The following is a 20,101-nucleotide window of genomic DNA, read 5'->3' on the forward strand; positions in this document are numbered from 1 at the left end:
TTTTACTTTTATTTTTTCCATTTCATTCATTTAAATTTTAGAATAGTGGAAATTAATATTTTTCTCTTCAAGTAGTAATATTTTGACCAGAATTTACAAAGATTTCAATATTTTATTTTAAAATTCCTCCAAAACAAAGATATTTTAGAAATAAAAGTATAAACTCGGTCAGAGATTTTGGGCATGCGCAGAGTCATCCTTTTTGATATACACATGTCTTTCATGCAGGGATTTGCACCCTTATAGAGTATTAATAAAGAAATAATCATATGGCTTTTAAATTCGATCTCCCAACGGATCGTAAATGGCCTTGTGGTCTGAGTGTCAGCATGCAAACCCGTGGCCGTAGGTTCGAACCGCCCTCTCGGGATTTCTTTTACTTTTATTTTTTCCATTTCATTCATTTAAATTTTAGAATAGTGGAAATTAATATTTTTCTCTTCAAGTAGTAATATTTTGACCAGAATTTACAAAGATTTCAATATTTTATTTTAAAATTCCTCCAAAACAAAGATATTGTAGAAATAAAAGTATAAACTCGGTCAGAGATTTTGGGCATGCGCAGAGTCATCCTTTTTGATATACACATGGCTTTCATGCAAGGATTTGCACCATTATAGAGTATTAATAAAGAAATAAACATATGGCTTTAAATTCGATCTAACAACGGATCGTAAATGACATTGTGGTCCGAGTGCCAGCATGAAAATCCGTGGCCATAGGTTCGATCGGCCCTCTCGGGATTGTTTTTACTTTTATTTTTTCAATTTCATTGATTTATTCTTTTAATTTTTATAATAGTGGAAATTAATATTTTTCTCTTCAAGTAGTAATATTTTGACCAGAATTTACAAAGATTTCAATATTTTATTTTAAAATTCCTCCAAAATAAAGATATAGTAGACATGAAAGAATAAACTCTTTCAGAGATTTTGGGCATGCGCAAAGTCATTCTTTTTGGTATACACATGGCTTTCATGCAGGGATTTGCACCATTATAGAGTATAAATAAAGAAATAAACATGTGGCTTTAAATTCGATCTTCCAAAGGGTCTTATGTGGCCCTGTGGTCCGAGTGTCAGCATGCAAACACGTGGCCGTAGGTTTGAAGCGCCCTCTCGGAATTCGTTTTGCTTTTATTTTTTTCCATTTCATTGATTTTTTTTTTTTTAATTTTTAGAATAGTAAAAATTAATTTTTTTTCTCTTCAAGTAGTAATATTTTGACCAGAATTTACAATGATTTCAATATTTTATTTTAAAATTTCTCCAAAATAAAGATATTTTAGAAATAAAAGTATAAACTCGGTCAGAGATTTTGGGCATGCGCAGAGTCATCCTTTTTGATATACACATGTCTTTCATGCAGGGAGTTGCACCCTTATAGAGTATTAATAAAGAAATAATCATATGGCTTTTAAATTCGATCTCCCAACGGATCGTAAATGGCCTTGCGGTCTGAGTGTCAGCATGCAAACCCGTGGCCGTAGGTTCGAACCGCCCTCTCGGGATTTCTTTTACTTTTATTTTTTCCATTTCATTCATTTAAATTTTAGAATAGTGGAAATTAATATTTTTCTCTTCAAGTAGTAATGTTTTGACCAGAATTTACAAAAATTTCAATATTTTATTTTAAAATTCCTCCAAAACAAAGATATTGTAGAAATAAAAGTATAAACTCGGTCCGAGATTTTGGGCATGCGCAGAGTCATCCTTCTTGGTATACACATGGCTTTCATGCAGGGATTTGCACCATTATAGAGTATTAATAAAGAAATAAACACGTGGCATTAAATTCGATCTCTCAACGGGTCATATGTGGCCCGGTGGCCCGAGGGTCAGCATGCAAACCCGTGGCCGTAGGTTCGAAGCGCCCTCTCGGAATTCGTTTTGCTTTTATTTTTTTCCATTTCATTGATTTAATTTTTTAATTTTTAGAATAGTTGAAATTAATATTTTTCTCTTCAAGTAGTAATATTTTGACCAGAATTTACAAAGATTTCAATATTTTATTTTAAAATTCCTCCAAAATAAAGATATTGTAGAAATAAAAGTATAAACTCGGTCAGAGATTTTGGGCATGCGCAGAGTCATCCTTTTTGATATACACATGGCTTTCATGCAGGGATTTGCACCATTATAGAGTATAAATAAAGAAATAAACATGTGGCTTTAAATTCGATCTTCCAAAGGGTCTTATGTGGCCCTGTGGTCCGAGTGTCAGCATGCAAACGCGTGGCCGTAGGTTCGAAGCGCCCTCTCGGAATTCGTTTTGCTTTTATTTTTTTCCATTTTATTGATTTTTTTTTTTTTTTTTTAATTTTTAGAATAGTGGAAATTAATTTTTTTTCTCTTCAAGTAGTAATATTTTGACCAGAATTTAAGTAGATTTCAATATTTTATTTTAAAATTCCGCCAAAATAAAGATATTGTAGAAATAAAAGTATAAACTCGGTCAGAGATTTTGGGCATGCGCAGAGTCATCCTTTTTGATATACACATGGCTTTCATGCAGGGATTTGCACCATTATAGAGTATTAATAAAGAAATAAACACGTGGCTTCAAATTCGATGTAACAACGGATCGTAAATGGCCCTGTGGTCCGAGTGTCAGCATGCAAACACGTGGCCGTAGGTTCGAAGCGCTCTCTCGGAATTCGTTTTGCTGTTATTTATTTTCATTTCATTGATTTATTTTTTTTAATTTTTAGAATAGTGGAAATTAATATTTTTCGTATCAAGTAGTAATGTTTTGACTAGAATTTACAAAGATTTCAATATTTTATTTTAAAATTCCTCCAAAATAAAGATATAGTAGACATGAAAGTATAAACTCGGTCTGAGATTTTGGGCATGCGCGGATTCATCCTTTTTGATATACACATGGCTTTCATGCAGAGAATTGCACCATTATAGAGTATTAAATAAGAAATAAACATGTGGCTTTAAATTCGATCTTCCAACGGGTCTTATGTGGCCCTGTGGTCCGAGTGTCAGAATGCAAACACGTGGCCGTAGGTTCGAAGCGCTAGGTATTCGTTTTGCTGTTATTTATTTTCATTTCATTGATTTATTTTTTTTAATTTTTAGAATAGTGAAAATTAATATTTTTCGTATCAAGTAGTAATGTTTTGACTAGAATTTACAAAAATTTAAATATTTTATTTTAAAATTCCTCCAAAATAAAGATATTGTAGAAATAAAAGTATAAACTCGGTCAGAGATTTTGGGCATGCGCAGAGTCATCCTTTTTGATATACACATGACTTTCTTGCAGGGATTTGCACCATTATAGAGTATTAATAAAGAAATAAACATGTGTCTTTCAATTCGATCTCGCAACGGATCGTAAATGGCCTTGTGGTCCGAGTGTCAGCTTGCAAACACGTGGACGTAGGTTCGATCCGCCCACTCGTGATTTCTTTCACTTTTATTTTTTCTGTTTCATGGATTGATTTTTTTTAATTTTTAGAATAGTGGAAATTAATATTTTTCTCCTGAAGTAGTAATATTTTGACCAGAATTGCCAAAGATTTCAATATTTTATTTTAAAATTCCTCCAAAATAAAGATATAGTAGACATGAAAGTATAAACTCGGTCAGAGATTTTGGGAATGCGCAGAGTCATCCTTTTTGGTATACACATGTCTTTCATGCAGGGATTTGCACCATTATAGAGTATAAATAAGGAAATAAACATGTGGCTTTAAATTCGATCTTTCAACGGGTCTTATGTGGCCCTGTGGTCCGAGTGTCAGCATGCAAACACGTGGCCATAGGTTCGAACCGCCCTCTCGGGATTTCTTTTACTTTTATTTTTTCCATTTCATTCATTTAATTTTTAGAATAGTGGAAATTAATATTTTTCTCTTCAAGTAGTAATATTTTGACCAGAATTTACAAATATTTCAATATTTTATTTTAAAATTCCTCCAAAACAAAGATATTGTAGAAATAAAAGTATAAACTCGGTCCGAGATTTTGGGCATGCGCAGAGTCATCCTTTTTGATATACACATGGCTTTCATGCAAGGATTTGCACCATTATAGAGTATTAATAAAGAAATAAACATGTGGCTTTAAATTCGATCTAACAACGGATCGTAAATGACATTGTGGTCCGAGTGCCAGCATGAAAATCCGTGGCCTTATGTTCGATCGGTCCTCTCGGGATTGCTTTTACTTTTATTTTTCCCATTTCATTGATTTATTTTTTTAAAATTTAGAATAGTGGAAATTAATATTTTTCTCTTCAAGTAGTTATGTTTTGACCAGAATTTACAAAAATATCAATATTTTATTTTAAAATTCCTCCAAAACAAAGATATTGCAGAAATAAAAGTATAAACTCGGTCAGAGATTTTGGGCATGCGCAGAATTATCCTTTTTGATATACACATGACTTTCTTGCAGGGATTTGCACCATTATAGTGTATTAATAAAGAAATAAACATGTGTCTTTCAATTCGATCTCGCAACGGATCGTAAATGGCCTTGTGGTCCGAGTGTCAGCATGCAAACCCGTGGCCGTAGGTTCGATCCGCCCCCTCGGGATTTCTTTCACTTTTATTTTTTCCATTTCATTGATTTATTTTTTTAATTTTTGGAATATTTGAAAATAATATTTTTCTCTTCAAGTAGTAATATTTTGACCAGAATTTACAAAAATTTAAATATTTTATTTTAAAATTCCTCCAAAATAAAGATATTGCAGAAATAAAAGTATAAACTCGGTCAGAGATTTTGGGCATGAGCAGAGTCATCCTTTTTGATATACACATGGCTTTCATGCAGGGATTTGCACCATTATAGAGTATTAATAAAGAAATAAACATCTGGCTTTAAATTCGATCTAACAACGGATCGTAAATCGCCTTGTGGTCCGAGTGTCAGCATGAAAATACGTGGCCGTAGGTTCGAACCGCCCTCTCGGGATATCTTTTACTTATATTTTTTCCATTTCATTGATTTATTCTTTTAATTTTTAGAATAGTGGAAATTAATATTTTTCTCTTCAAGTAGTAATATTTTGACCAGAATTTACAAAGATTTCAATATTTTATTTTAAAATTTCTCCAAAATAAAGATATAGTAGACATGAAAATATAAACTCGGTCAGAGATTTTGGCCATGCGCAGAGTCATCCTTCTTGGTATACACATGGCTTTCATGCAGGGATTTGCACCATTATAGAGTATTAATAAAGAAATAAACACGTGGCATTAAATTCGATCTCTCAACGGGTCATATGTGGCCCTGTGGCCCGAAGGTCAGCATGCAAACCCGTGGCCGTAGGTTCGAAGCGCCCTCTCGGAATTCGTTTTGCTTTTATTTTTTTCCATTTCATTGATTTAATTTTTTAATTTTTAGAATAGTTGAAATTAATATTTTTCTCTTGAAGTAGTAATATTTTGACCAGAATTTACAAAGATTTCAATATTTTATTTTAAAATTCCTTTAAAATAAAGATATTGTAGAAATAAAAGTATAAACTCGGTCAGAGATTTTGGGCATGCGCAGACTCATCCTTTTTAATATGCACATGGTTTTCAAGCAGGGATTTGCACCATTATAGAGTATTAATAAAGAAATAAACATCTGGCTTTAATTTCGATCTAACAACGGATCGTAAATCGCCTTGTGGTCCGAGTGTCAGTATGAAAATACGTGGCCGTAGGTTCGAACCGCCCTCTCGGGATATCTTTTACTTATATTTTTTCCATTTCATTGATTTATTCTTTTAATTTTTAGAATAGTGGAAATTAATATTTTTCTCTTCAAGTAGTAATATTTTGACCAGAATTTACAAAGATTTCAATATTTTAATTTAAAATTCCTCCATAATAAAGATATAGTAGACATGAAAGAATAAACTCTGTCAGAGATTTTGGGCATGCGCAGAGTCATCCTTCTTGGTATACACATGGCTTTCATGCAGGGATTTGCACCATTATAGAGTATTAATAAAGAAATAAACACGTGGCATTAAATTCGATCTCTCAACGGGTCATATGTGGCCCTGTGGCCCGAAGGTCAGCATGCAAACCCGTGGCCGTAGGTTCGAAGCGCCCTCTCGGAATTCGTTTTGCTTTTATTTTTTTCCATTTCATTGATTTAATTTTTTAATTTTTAGAATAGTTGAAATTAATATTTTTCTCTTGAAGTAGTAATATTTTGACCAGAATTTACAAAGATTTCAATATTTTAATTTAAAATTCCTCCATAATAAAGATATAGTAGACATGAAAGAATAAACTCTGTCAGAGATTTTGGGCATGCGCAGAGTCATCCTTCTTGGTATACACATGGCTTTCATGCAGGGATTTGCACCATTATAGAGTATTAATAAAGAAATAAACACGTGGCATTAAATTCGATCTCTCAACGGGTCATATGTGGCCCTGTGGCCCGAAGGTCAGCATGCAAACCCGTGGCCGTAGGTTCGAAGCGCCCTCTCGGAATTCGTTTTGCTTTTATTTTTTTCCATTTCATTGATTTATTTTTTTAATTTTTAGAATAGTAGAAATTAATATTTTTCTCTTCAAGTAGTTATATTTTGACCAGAATTTACAAAGATATCAATATTTTATTTTAAAATTCCTCCAAAATAAAGATATTGTAGAAATAAAAGTATAAACTCGGTCAGAGACTTTGGGCATGCGCAGAGTCATTCTTTTTGATATACACATGGCTTTCATGCAGGGATTTGCACCATTATAAAGTATAAATAAAGAAATAAACATGTGGCTTTAAATTCGATCTAACAACGGATCGTAAATGGCATTGTGGTCCGAGTGCCAGCATGAAAATCCGTGGCCATAGGTTCGATCGCCCCTCTCGGGATTCCTTTTACTTTTATTTTTTCCATTTCATTGATTTATTTTTTTTTAATTTAGAATAGTGGAAATTAATATTTTTCTCTTCAAGTAGTAATGTTTTGACCAGAATTTACAAAGATTTCAATATTTTATTTTAAAATTCCTCCAAAATAAAGATATAGTAGACATGAAAGAATAAACTCGGTCAGAGATTTTGGGCATGCGCAATGTCATCCTTTTTGATATACACATGGTTTTCAAGCAGGGATTTGCACCATTATAGAGTATAAATAAAAAAATAAACATGTGACTTTATATTCCATCTGCCAACGGATCGTATGTGGCCTTGTGGTCCGAGTGTCAGCATGCAAATCCGTGGCCGTTGGTTCGAACCGCCCTCTCGGGATTTCTTTTACTTTTATTTTTTCCATTTCATTCATTTATTCTTTTAATTTTAAGAATAGTGGAAATTAATATTTTTCTCTTCAAGTAGTAATATTTTGACCAGAATTTACAAAGATTTCAATATTTTATTTTAAAATTCCTCCAAAATAAAGATATTGTAGAAATAAAAGTATAAACTCGGTCAGAGAATTTGGGCATGCGCAGAATCATCCTTTTTGATATACACATGGCTTTCAGTCAGGGATTTGCACCATTATAGAGTATTAATAAATAAATAATCATGTGGCTTTTAAATTCGATCTCCCAACGGATCGTAAATGGCCTTGTGGTCTGAGTGTCAGCATGCAAACCCGTGGCCGTAGGTTCGATCCGCCCTCTCGGGATTTCTTTCACTTTTATTTTTTCAATTTCATTGATTTATTCTTTTAATTTTTATAATAGTGGAAATTAATATTTTTCTCTTCAAGTAGTAATATTTTGACCAGAATTTACAAAGATTTCAATATTTTATTTTAAAATTCCTCCAAAATAAAGATATAGTAGACATGAAAGAATAAACTCGGTCAGAGATTTTGGGCATGCGCAATGTCATCCTTTTTGATATACACATGGTTTTCAAGCAGGGATTTGCACCATTATAGAGTATAAATAAAAAAATAAACATGTGACTTTGAATTCGATCTTCTAAAGGGTCTTATGTGGCCCTGTGGTCCGAGTGTCAGCATGCAAACACGTAGCCGTAGGTTCGAAGCGCCCTCTCGGAATTCGTTTTGCTTTTTTTTTTTCCATTTCATTGATTTTTTTTTTAATTTTTAGAATAGTGGAAATTAATATTTTTCTCTTCAAGTAGTAATATTTTGACCAGAATTTACAATGATTTCAATATTTTATTTTAAAATTTCTCCAAAATAAAGTTATTTTAGAAATAAAAGTATAAACTCGGTCAGAGATTTTGGGCATGCGCAGTGTCATCCTTTTTGATATACACATGGTTATCAAGCAGGGATTTGCACCATTATAGAGTATAAATGAAAAAATAAACATGTGACTTTATATTCCATCTGCCAACGGATCGTATGTGGCCTTGTGGTCCGAGTGTCAGCATGCAAATCCGTGGCCATAGGTTCGAACCGCCCTCTCGGGATTTCTTTTACTTTTATTTTTTCCATTTCATTCATTTATTCTTTTAATTTTTAGAATAGTGGAAATTAATATTTTTCTCTTCAAGTAGTAATATTTTGACCAGAATTTACAAAGATTTCAATATTTTATTTTAAAATTCCGCCAAAATAAAGATATTGTAGAAATAAAAGTATAAACTCGGTCAGAGATTTTGGGCATGCGCAGAGTCATTCTTTTTGATATACACATGGCTTTCATGCAGGGATTTTCAACATTATAGAGTATAAATAAAGAAATAAAGATGTGGCTTTAAATTCGATCTCCCAAAGGATCGTATGTGGCCTTGTGGTCCGAGCTTCAACATGAAAACTCGGGGTCATAGGTTCGATCGGCCCACTCGGAATTCGTTTTGCTTTTATTTTTTTCCATTTCATTGATTTATTTTTTTTAATTTTTAGAATAGTGGAAATTAATATTTTTCTTTTCAAGTAGTAATATTTTGACCAGAATTTACAAAGATTTCAATATTTTATTTTAAAATTCCTCCAAAATAAAGTTATTTTAGAAATAAAAGTATAAACTCGGTCAGAGATTTTGGGCATGCGCAGAGTCATCCTTTTTGATATACACATGGCTTTCATGCAGGGATTTGCACCATTATATAGTATTAATAAAGAAATAAACATGTGGCTTTAAATTCGATCTAACAACGGATCGTAAATGGCATTGTGGTCCGAGTGCCAGCATGAAAATCCGTGGCCATAGGTTCGATCGGCCCTCTCGGGATTCCTTTAATTTTATTTTTTCCATTTCATTGATTTATTTTTTTAAAATTTAGAATAGTGGAAATTAATATTTTTCTCTTCAAGTAGTAATGTTTTGACCAGAATTTACAAAAATTTCAATATTTTATTTTAAAATTCCTCCAAAACAAAGATATTGTAGAAATAAAAGTATAAACTCGGTCAGAGATTTTGGGCATGCGCAGAATCATCCTTTTTGATATACACATGGCTTTCAGTCAGGGATTTGCACCATTATAGAGTATTAATAAATAAATAATCATGTGGCTTTTAAATTCGATCTCCCAACGGATCGTATGTGGCCTTGTGGTCCGAGTGTCAGCATGCAAATCCGTGGCCATAGGTTCGAACCGCCCTCTCGGGATTTCTTTCACTTTTATTTTTTCAATTTCATTGATTTTTTTTTTTAATTTTTAGAATAGTGGAAATTAATATTTTTCTCTTCAAGTAGTAATATTTTGACCAGAATTTACAATGATTTCAATATTTTATTTTAAAATTCCTCCAAAATAAAGTTATTTTAGAAATAAAAGTATAAACTCGGTCAGAGATTTTGGGCATGCGCAGTGTCATCCTTTTTGATATACACACGGTTTTCAAGCAGGGATTTGCACCATTATAGAGTATAAATAAAAAATAAACATGTGACTTTATATTCCATCTGCCAACCAATCGTATGTGGCCTTGTGGTCCGAGTGTCAGCATGCAAATCCGTGGCTATAGGTTCGAACCGCCCTCTCGGGATTTCTTTTACTTTTATTTTTTCCATTTCATTCATTTATTCTTTTAATTTTTAGAATAGTGGAAATTAATATTTTTCTCTTCAAGTAGTAATATTTTGACCAGAATTTACAAAGATTTCAATATTTTATTTTAAAATTCCGCCAAAATAAAGATATTGTAGAAATAAAAGTATAAACTCGGTCAGAGATTTTGGGCATGCGCAGAGTCATTCTTTTTGATATACACATGGCTTTCATGCAGGGATTTTCAACATTATAGAGTATAAATAAAGAAATAAAGATGTGGCTTTAAATTCGATCTCCCAAAGGATCGTATGTGGCCTTGTGGTCCGAGCTTCAACATGAAAACTCGGGGTCATAGGTTCGATCGGCCCACTCGGAATTCGTTTTGCTTTTATTTTTTTCCATTTCATTGATTTATTTTTTTTAATTTTTAGAATAGTGGAAATTAATATTTTTCTTTTCAAGTAGTAATATTTTGACCAGAATTTACAAAGATTTCAATATTTTATTTTAAAATTCCTCCAAAATAAAGTTATTTTAGAAATAAAAGTATAAACTCGGTCAGAGATTTTGGGCATGCGCAGAGTCATCCTTTTTGATATACACATGGCTTTCATGCAGGGATTTGCACCATTATATAGTATTAATAAAGAAATAAACATGTGGCTTTAAATTCGATCTAACAACGGATCGTAAATGGCATTGTGGTCCGAGTGCCAGCATGAAAATCCGTGGCCATAGGTTCGATCGGCCCTCTCGGGATTCCTTTAATTTTATTTTTTCCATTTCATTGATTTATTTTTTTAAAATTTAGAATAGTGGAAATTAATATTTTTCTCTTCAAGTAGTAATGTTTTGACCAGAATTTACAAAAATTTCAATATTTTATTTTAAAATTCCTCCAAAACAAAGATATTGTAGAAATAAAAGTATAAACTCGGTCAGAGATTTTGGGCATGCGCAGAATCATCCTTTTTGATATACACATGGCTTTCAGTCAGGGATTTGCACCATTATAGAGTATTAATAAATAAATAATCATGTGGCTTTTAAATTCGATCTCCCAACGGATCGTATGTGGCCTTGTGGTCCGAGTGTCAGCATGCAAATCCGTGGCCATAGGTTCGAACCGCCCTCTCGGGATTTCTTTCACTTTTATTTTTTCAATTTCATTGATTTTTTTTTTTAATTTTTAGAATAGTGGAAATTAATATTTTTCTCTTCAAGTAGTAATATTTTGACCAGAATTTACAATGATTTCAATATTTTATTTTAAAATTCCTCCAAAATAAAGTTATTTTAGAAATAAAAGTATAAACTCGGTCAGAGATTTTGGGCATGCGCAGTGTCATCCTTTTTGATATACACACGGTTTTCAAGCAGGGATTTGCACCATTATAGAGTATAAATAAAAAATAAACATGTGACTTTATATTCCATCTGCCAACCAATCGTATGTGGCCTTGTGGTCCGAGTGTCAGCATGCAAATCCGTGGCTATAGGTTCGAACCGCCCTCTCGGGATTTCTTTTACTTTTATTTTTTCCATTTCATTCATTTATTCTTTTAATTTTTAGAATAGTGGAAATTAAAATGTTTCTCTTCAAGTAGTAATATTTTGACCAGAATTTACAAAGATTTCAATATTTTATTTTAAAATTCCTCCAAAATAAAGATATTGTAGAAATAAAAGTATAAACTCGGTCAGAGATTTTGGGCATGCGCAGAGTCATCCTTTTTGATATACACGTGGCTTTCATACAGGGATTTGCACCATTATAGAGTATTAATAAAGAAAAAAACATGTGGCTTTAAATTCGATCTAACAACTTATCGTAAATGGCATTGTGGTCCGAGTGCCAGCATGAAAATCCGTGGCCATAGGTTCGAACCGCCCTCTCGGGATATCTTTTACTTTATTTTTTCCGTTTCGTTGATTTATTCTTATAATTTTTAGAATAGTGGAAATTTATATTTTTCTCTTCAAGTAGTAATATTTTGACCAGAATTTACAAAAATTTCAATATTTTATTTTAAAATTCCTCCAAAATAAAGATATAGTAGACATGAAAGAATAAACTCGGTCAGAGATTTTGGGCATGCGCAGAGTCATCCTTTTTGATATACACATGGCTTTCATGTAGGGATTTTCAACATTATAGAGTATAAATAAAAAAATAAACATGTGGCTTTAAATTCGATCTCCCAACGGATCGTATGTGGCCTTGTGGTCCGAGCCTCAACATGAAAACTCGGGGTCATAGGTTCGATCTGCCCTCTCCGGATTCCTTTCACTTTTATTTTTTCAATTTCATTGATTTATTCTTTTAATTTTTATAATAGTGGAAATTAATATTTTTCTCTTCAAGTAGTAATATTTTGACCAGAATTTACAAAGATTTTAATATTTTATTTTAAAATTCCTCCAAAATAAAGATATAGTAGACATGAAAGAATAAACTCGGTCAGTGATTTTGGGCATGCGCAGTGTCATCCTTTTTGATATACACATGGTTTTCAAGCAGGGATTTGCACCATTATAGAGTATAAATAAAAAAATAAACATGTGACTTTATATTCCATCTGACAACGGATCGTATGTGGCCTTGTGGTCCGAGTGTCAGCATGCAAATCCGTGGCCGTAGGTTCGAACCGCCCTCTCGGGATTTCTTTTAATTTATTTTTTCCATTTCATTCATTTATTCTTTTAATTTTTAGAATAGTAGAAATTAATATTTTTCTCTTCAAGTAGTAATATTTTGACCAGAATTTACAAAAATTTCAATATTTTATTTTAAAATTCCTCCAAAACAAAGATATTGTAGAAAAAAAAGTATAAACTCGGTCAGAGAATTTGGGCATGCGCAGAATCATCCTTTTTGATATACACATGGCTTTCAGTCAGGGATTTGCACCATTATAGAGTATTAATAAAGAAATAATCATGTGGCTTTTAAATTCGATCTCCCAACGGATCGTAAATGGCCTTGTGGTCTGAGTGTCAGCATGCAAACCCGTGGCCGTAGGTTCGATCCGCCCCCTCGGGATTTCTTTCACTTTTATTTTTTCAATTTCGTTGATTTATTCTTTTAATTTTTATAACAGTGGAAATTAATATTTTTCTCTTCAAGTAGTAATATTTTGACCAGAATTTACAAAGATTTCAATATTTTATTTTAAAATTCCTCCAAAATAAAGATATAGTAGACATGAAAGAATAAACTCGGTCAGAGATTTTGGGCATGCGCAGTGTCATCCTTTTTGATATACACATGGTTTTCAAGCAGGGATTTGCACTATTATGGAGTATAAATAAAAAAATAAACATGTGACTTTATATTCCATCTGCCAACGGATCGTATGTGGCCTTGTGGTCCGAGTGTCAGCAAGCAAATCCGTGGCCGTAGGTTCGAACCGCCCTCTCGGGATTTCTTTTACTTTTATTTTTTCCATTTCATTCATTTATTCTTTTAATTTTTAGAATAGTGGAAATTAATATTTTTCTCTTCAAGTAGTAATATTTTGACCAGAATTTACAAAGATTTCAATATTTTATTTTAAAATTCCTCAAAAATAAAGATATAGTAGACATGAAAGAATAAACTCGGTCAGAGATTTTGGGCATGCGCAGTGTCATCCTTTTTGATATACACATGGTTTTCAAGCAGGGATTTGCACCATTATAGAGTATTAATAAAGAAATAATCATGTGGCTTTTAAAATCGATCTCCCAACGGATCGTAAATGGCCTTGTGGTCTGAGTGTCAGCATGCAAACCCGTGGCCGTAGGTTCGATCCGCCCCCTCGGGATTTCTTTCACTTTTATTTTTTCAATTTCATTGATTTATTCTTTTAATTTTTATAATAGTGGAAATTAATATTTTTCTCTTCAAGTAGTAATATTTTGACCAGAATTTACAAAGATTTCAATATTTTATTTTAAAATTCCTAAAAAATAAAGATATAGTAGACATGAAAGAATAAACTCGGCCCGAGATTTTGGGCATGCGCAGTGTCATCCTTTTTGATATACACATGGTTTTCAAGCTGGGATTTGCACCATTATAGAGTATAAATAAAAAAATAAACATGTGACTTTATATTCCTTCGGCCAACGGATCGTATGTGGCCTTGTGGTCCGAGTGTCAGCATGCAAATCCGTGGCCATAGGTTCGAACCACCCTCTCTGGATTTCTTTTACTTTTATTTTTTCCATTTCATTGATTTATTTTTTTAAAATTTAGAATAGTGGAAATTAATATTTTTCTCTTCAAGTAGTAATATTTTGACCAGAATTTACAAAGATTTCAATATTTTATTTTAAAATTCCTCAAAAATAAAGATATAGTAGACATGAAAGAATAAACTCGGTCAGAGATTTTGGGCATGCGCAGTGTCATCCTTTTTGATATACACATGGTTTTCAAGCAGGGATTTGCACCATTATAGAGTATTAATAAAGAATTAACATGTGGCTTTAAATTCGATCTAACAGCGGATAGTAAATGGCATTGTGGTCCGAGTGCCAGCATGATAGCTCGGGGTCATAGGTTCGATCCGCCCTCTCCAGATTTCTTTTATTTTTATTTTTTCCATTTCATTGATTTATTTTTTTAAAATTTAGTATAGTGGAAATTAATATTTTTCTCTTCAAGTAGTAATATTTTGACCAGAATTTTAAAAAATTTCAATATTTTATTTTAAAATTCCTCCAAAACAAAGATATTGTAGAAATAAAAGTATAAACTCGGTCAGAGGTTTTGGGCATGCGCAGAATCATCCTTTTTGATATACACATGGCTTTCATGCAGGGATTTGCACCATTATAGAGTATTAATAAAGAAATAATCATGTGGCTTTTAAATTCGATCTCCCAACGGATCGTAAATGGCCTTGTGGTCTGAGTGTCAACATGCAAACCCGTGGCCGTAGGTTCGATCCGTCCTCTCGGGGTTTCTTTCACTTTTATTTTTTTCCATTTCATTGATTTATTTTTTTAAATTTTTAGAATAGTGGAAATTAATATTTTTCTCTTCAAGTAGTAATATTTTGACCAGAATTTACAAAGATTTTAATATTTTATTTTAAAATTCCTCCGAAATAAAGTTATTTTAGAAATAAAAGTATAAAATCGGTCAGAGATTTTGGGCATGCGCAGTGTCATCCCTTTTCATATACACATGGTTTTCAAGCAGGGATTTGCACCATTATAGAGTATAAATAAAAAAATACGCATGCGACTTTATATTCCATCTGCCAACGGATCGTATGTGGCCTTGTGGTCCGAGTGTCAGCATGCAAATCCGTGGCCATAGGTTCGACCCGCCCTCTCGGGATTTCTTTTACTTTTATTTTTTCCATTTCATTCATTTATTCTTTTAATTTTGAGAATAGTGGAAATTAATATTTTTCTCTTCAAGTAGTAATGTTTTGACTAGAATTTTAAAAAATTTCAATATTTTATTTTAAAATTCTTCCAAAATAAAGATATTGTAGAAATACAAGTATAAACTAGGTCAGAGATTTTGGGCATGCGCAGAGTCATCCTTTTTGATATACACATGGCTTTCATGCAGGGATTTGCACCATTATAGAGTATTAATAAAGAAATAAACATGTGGCTTTAAATTCGATCTAACAACGGATAGTAAATGGCATTGTGGTCCGAGTGCCAGCATCGTAACTCGGGCTCATAGGTTCGATCCGCCCTCTCCGGATTTCTTTTATTTTTATTTTTTCCATTTCATTGATTTATTTTTTTAAAATTTAGAATAGTGGAAATTAATATTTTTCTCTTCAAGTAGTAATGTTTTGACCAGAATTTTAAAAAATTTCAATATTTTATTTTAAAATTCCTCCAAAACAAAGATATTGTAGAAATAAAAGTATAAACTCGGTCAGAGGTTTTGGGCATGCGCAGAGTCATCCTTTTTGATATACACATGGCTTTCATGCAGGGATTTGCACCATTATAGAGTATTAATAAAGAAATAATCATGTGGCTTTTAAATTCGATCTCCCAACGGATCGTAAATGGCCTTGTGGTCCGAGTGTCAGCATGCAAATCCGTGGCCATAGGTTCGAACCGCCCTCTCGGGATTTCTTTTACTTTTATTTTTTCCATTTCATTCATTTATTCTTTTAATTTTGAGAATAGTGGAAATTAATATTTTTCTCTTCAAGTAGTAATGTTTTGACCAGAATTTTAAAAAATTTCAATATTTTATTTTAAAATTCTTCCAAAATAAAGATATTGTAGAAATACAAGTATAAACTAGGTCAGAGATTTTGGGCATGCGCAGAGTCATCCTTTTTGATATACACATGGCTTTCATGCAGGGATTTGCACCATTATAGAGTATTAATAAATAAATAATCATGTGGCTTTTAAATTCGATCTCCCAACGGATCGTAAATGGCCTTGTGGTCTGAGTGTCAGCATGCAAACCCGTGGCCGTAGGTTCGATCCGCCCTCTCGGGATTTCTTTCACTTTTATTTTTTTCAATTTCATTGATTTATTCTTTTAATTTTTATAATAGTGGAAATTAATATTTTTCTCTTCAAGAAGTAATGTTTTGACCAGAATTTTAAAAAATTTCAATATTTTATTTTAAAATTCCTCCAAAACAAAGATATTGTAGAAATAAAAGTATAAACTCGGTCAGAGGTTTTGGGCATGCGCAGAGTCATCCTTTTTGATATACACATGGCTTTCATGCAGGGATTTGCACCATTATAGAGTATTAATAAAGAAATAAACATGTTGCTTTAAATTCGATCTCCCAACGGATCGTATGTGGCCTTGTGGTCCGAGCCTCAACATGAAAACTCGGGGTAATAGGTTCGATCGGCCCTCTCCGGATTCCTTTCACTTTTATTTTTTCCATTTCATTCATTTATTCTTTTAATTTTTAGAATAGTGGAAATTAATATTTTTCTCTTCAAGTAGTAATATTTTGACCAGAATTTACAAAAATTTCAATATTTTATTTTAAAATTCCTCCAAAACAAAGATATTGTAGAAATAAAAGTATAAACTCGGTCAGAGAATTTGGGCATGCGCAGAATCATACTTTTTGATATACACATGGCTTTCAGTCAGGGATTTGCACCATTATAGAGTATTAATAAAGAAATAATCATGTGGCTTTTAAATTCGATCTCCCAACGGATCGTAAATGGCCTTGTGGTCCGAGTGTCAGCATGCAAATCCGTGGCCGTAGGTTCGAACCGCCCTCTCGGGATTTCTTTTACTTTTATTTTTTATATTTCCTTCATTTATTCTTTTAATTTTTAGAATAGTGGAAATTAATATTTTTCTCTTCAAGTAGTAATATTTTGACCAGAATTTACAAAGATTTCAATATTTTATTTTAAAATTGCTAAAAAATAAAGATACAGTAGACATGAAAGAATAAACTCGGTCCGAGATTTTGGGCATGCGCAGAATCATCCTTTTTGATATACACATGGCTTTCATGCAGGGATTTGCACCATTATAGAGTATAAATAAAAAAATAAACATGTGACTTTATATTCCATCGGCCAACGGATCGTATGTGGCCTTGTGGTCCGAGTGTCAGCATGCAAATCCGTGGCCATAGGTTCGAACCACCCTCTCGGGATTTCTTTTACTTTTATTTTTTCCATTTCATTGATTTATTTTTTTAAAATTTAGAATAGTGGAAATTAATATTTTTCTCATCAAGTAGTAATGTTTTGACCAGAATTTACAAAAATTTCAATATTTTATTTTAAAATTCCTCCAAAACAAAGATATTGTAGAAATAAAAGTATAAACTCGGTCCGAGATTTTGGGCATGCGCAGAGACATCCTTTTTGATATACACATGGCTTTCATGCAGGGATTTTCAACATTATAGAGTATAAATAAAGAAATAAACATGTGGCTTTAAATTCGATCTCCCAACGGATCGTATGTGGCCTTGTGGTCCGAGCCTCAACATGAAAACTCGGGGTAATAGGTTCGATCGGCCCTCTCCGGATTCCTTTCACTTTTATTTTTTCCATTTCATTCATTTATTCTTTTAATTTTTAGAATAGTGGAAATTAATATTTTTCTCTTCAAGTAGTAATATTTTGACCAGAATTTACAAAAATTTCAATATTTTATTTTAAAATTCCTCCAAAACAAAGATATTGTAGAAATAAAAGTATAAACTCGGTCAGAGAATTTGGGCATGCGCAGAATCATACTTTTTGATATACACATGGCTTTCAGTCAGGGATTTGCACCATTATAGAGTATTAATAAAGAAATAATCATGTGGCTTTTAAATTCGATCTCCCAACGGATCGTAAATGGCCTTGTGGTCTGAGTGTCAGCATGCAAACCCGTGGCCGTAGGTTCGATCCGCCCCCCGAGATTTCTTTCAATTTTATTTTTTCAATTTCATTGATTTATTCTTTTAATTTTTATAATAGTGGAAATTAATATTTTTCTCTTCAAGTAGTAATATTTTGACCAGAATTTACAAAGATTTCAATATTTTATTTTAAAATTCCTCCAAAATAAAGTTATTTTAGAAATAAAAGTATAAACTCGGTCAGAGATTTTGGGCATGCGCAGTGTCATCCTTTTTGATATACACATGGTTTTCAAGCAGGGATTTGCACCATTATAGAGTATAAATAAAAAAAAACAACATGTGACTTTATATTCCATCTGCCAACGGATCGTATGTGGCCTTGTGGTCCGAGTGTCAGCATGCAAATCCGTGGCCATAGGTTCGAACCGCCCTCTCGGGATTTCTTTTACTTTCATTTTTTCCATTTCATTCATTTATTCTTTTAATTTTTAGAATAGTGGAAATTAATATTTTTCTCTTCAAGTAGTAATATTTTGACCAGAATTTACAAAGATTTCAATATTTTATTTTAAAATTCCTCCAAAATAAAGATATTGTAGAAATAAAAGTATAAACTCGGTCAGAGATTTTGGGCATGCGCAGAGTCATCCTTTTTGATATATACATGGCTTTCATGCAGAGATTTGCACCATTATAGAGTATTAATAAAGAAATGAACATGTGGCTTTAAATTCGATCTAACAACTTATCGTAAATGGCATTGTGGTCCGAGTGCCAGCATGAAAATCCGTGGCCATAGGTTCGAACCGCCCTCTCGAGATATCTTTTACTTTTATTTTTTCCATTTCATTGATTAATTTTTTTAAAATTTAGAATAGTGGAAATTAATATTTTTCTCTTCAAGTAGTAATGTTTTGACCAGAATTTACAAAAATTTCAAAATTTTATTTTAAAATTCCTCCAAAACAAAGATATTGTAGAAAAAAAAGTATAAACTCGGTCAGTGAATTTGGGCATGAGCAGAATTATCCTTTTTGATATACACATGGCTTTCATGCAGGGATTTGCACCATTATAGAGTATTAATAAAGAAATAATCATGTGGCTTTTAAATTCGATCTCCCAACTTATCGTAAATGGCCTTGTGGTTTGAGTGTCAGCATGCAAACCCGTGGCCGTAGGTTCGATCCGCCCCCTCGGGATTTCTTTCACTTTTTTTTTTTCAATTTCATTGATTTATTCTTTTAATTTTTATAATAGTGGAAATTAATATTTTTCTCTTCAAGTAGTAATAGTTTGAACAGAATTTACAAAGATTTCAATATTTTATTTTAAAATTCCTCCAAAATAAAGATATAGTAGACACGAAAGAATAAACTCGGTCAGAGATTTTGGGCATGCGCAGTGTCATCCTTTTTGATATACACATGGTTTTCAAGCAAGGATTTGCACCATTATAGAGTATAAATAAAAAATAAACATGTGACTTTATATTCCATCTGCCAACGGATCGTATGTGGCCTTGTGGTCCGAGTGACAGCATGCAAATCCGTGGCCGTAGGTTCGAAACGCCCTCTCGGGATTTCTTTTACTTTTATTTTTTCCATTTCATTCATTTATTCTTTTAATTTTTAGAATAGTGGAAATTAATATTTTTCTCTTCAAGCAGTAATATTTTGACCAGAATTTACAAAGATTTCAATATTTTATTTTAAAATTCCTCCAAAATAAAGATATTGTAGAAATAAAAGTATAAACTCGGTCAGAGATTTTGGGCATGCGCAGAGTCATCCTTTTTGATATACACATGGCTTTCATGCAGGGATTTGCACCATTATAGAGTATTAATAAAGAAATAATCATGTGGCTTTTAAATTC

Source organism: Argiope bruennichi, chromosome 11 (genome assembly GCF_947563725.1).
Source record: "Argiope bruennichi chromosome 11, qqArgBrue1.1, whole genome shotgun sequence".
Taxonomy (NCBI): Eukaryota; Metazoa; Arthropoda; class Arachnida; order Araneae; family Araneidae; genus Argiope; species Argiope bruennichi.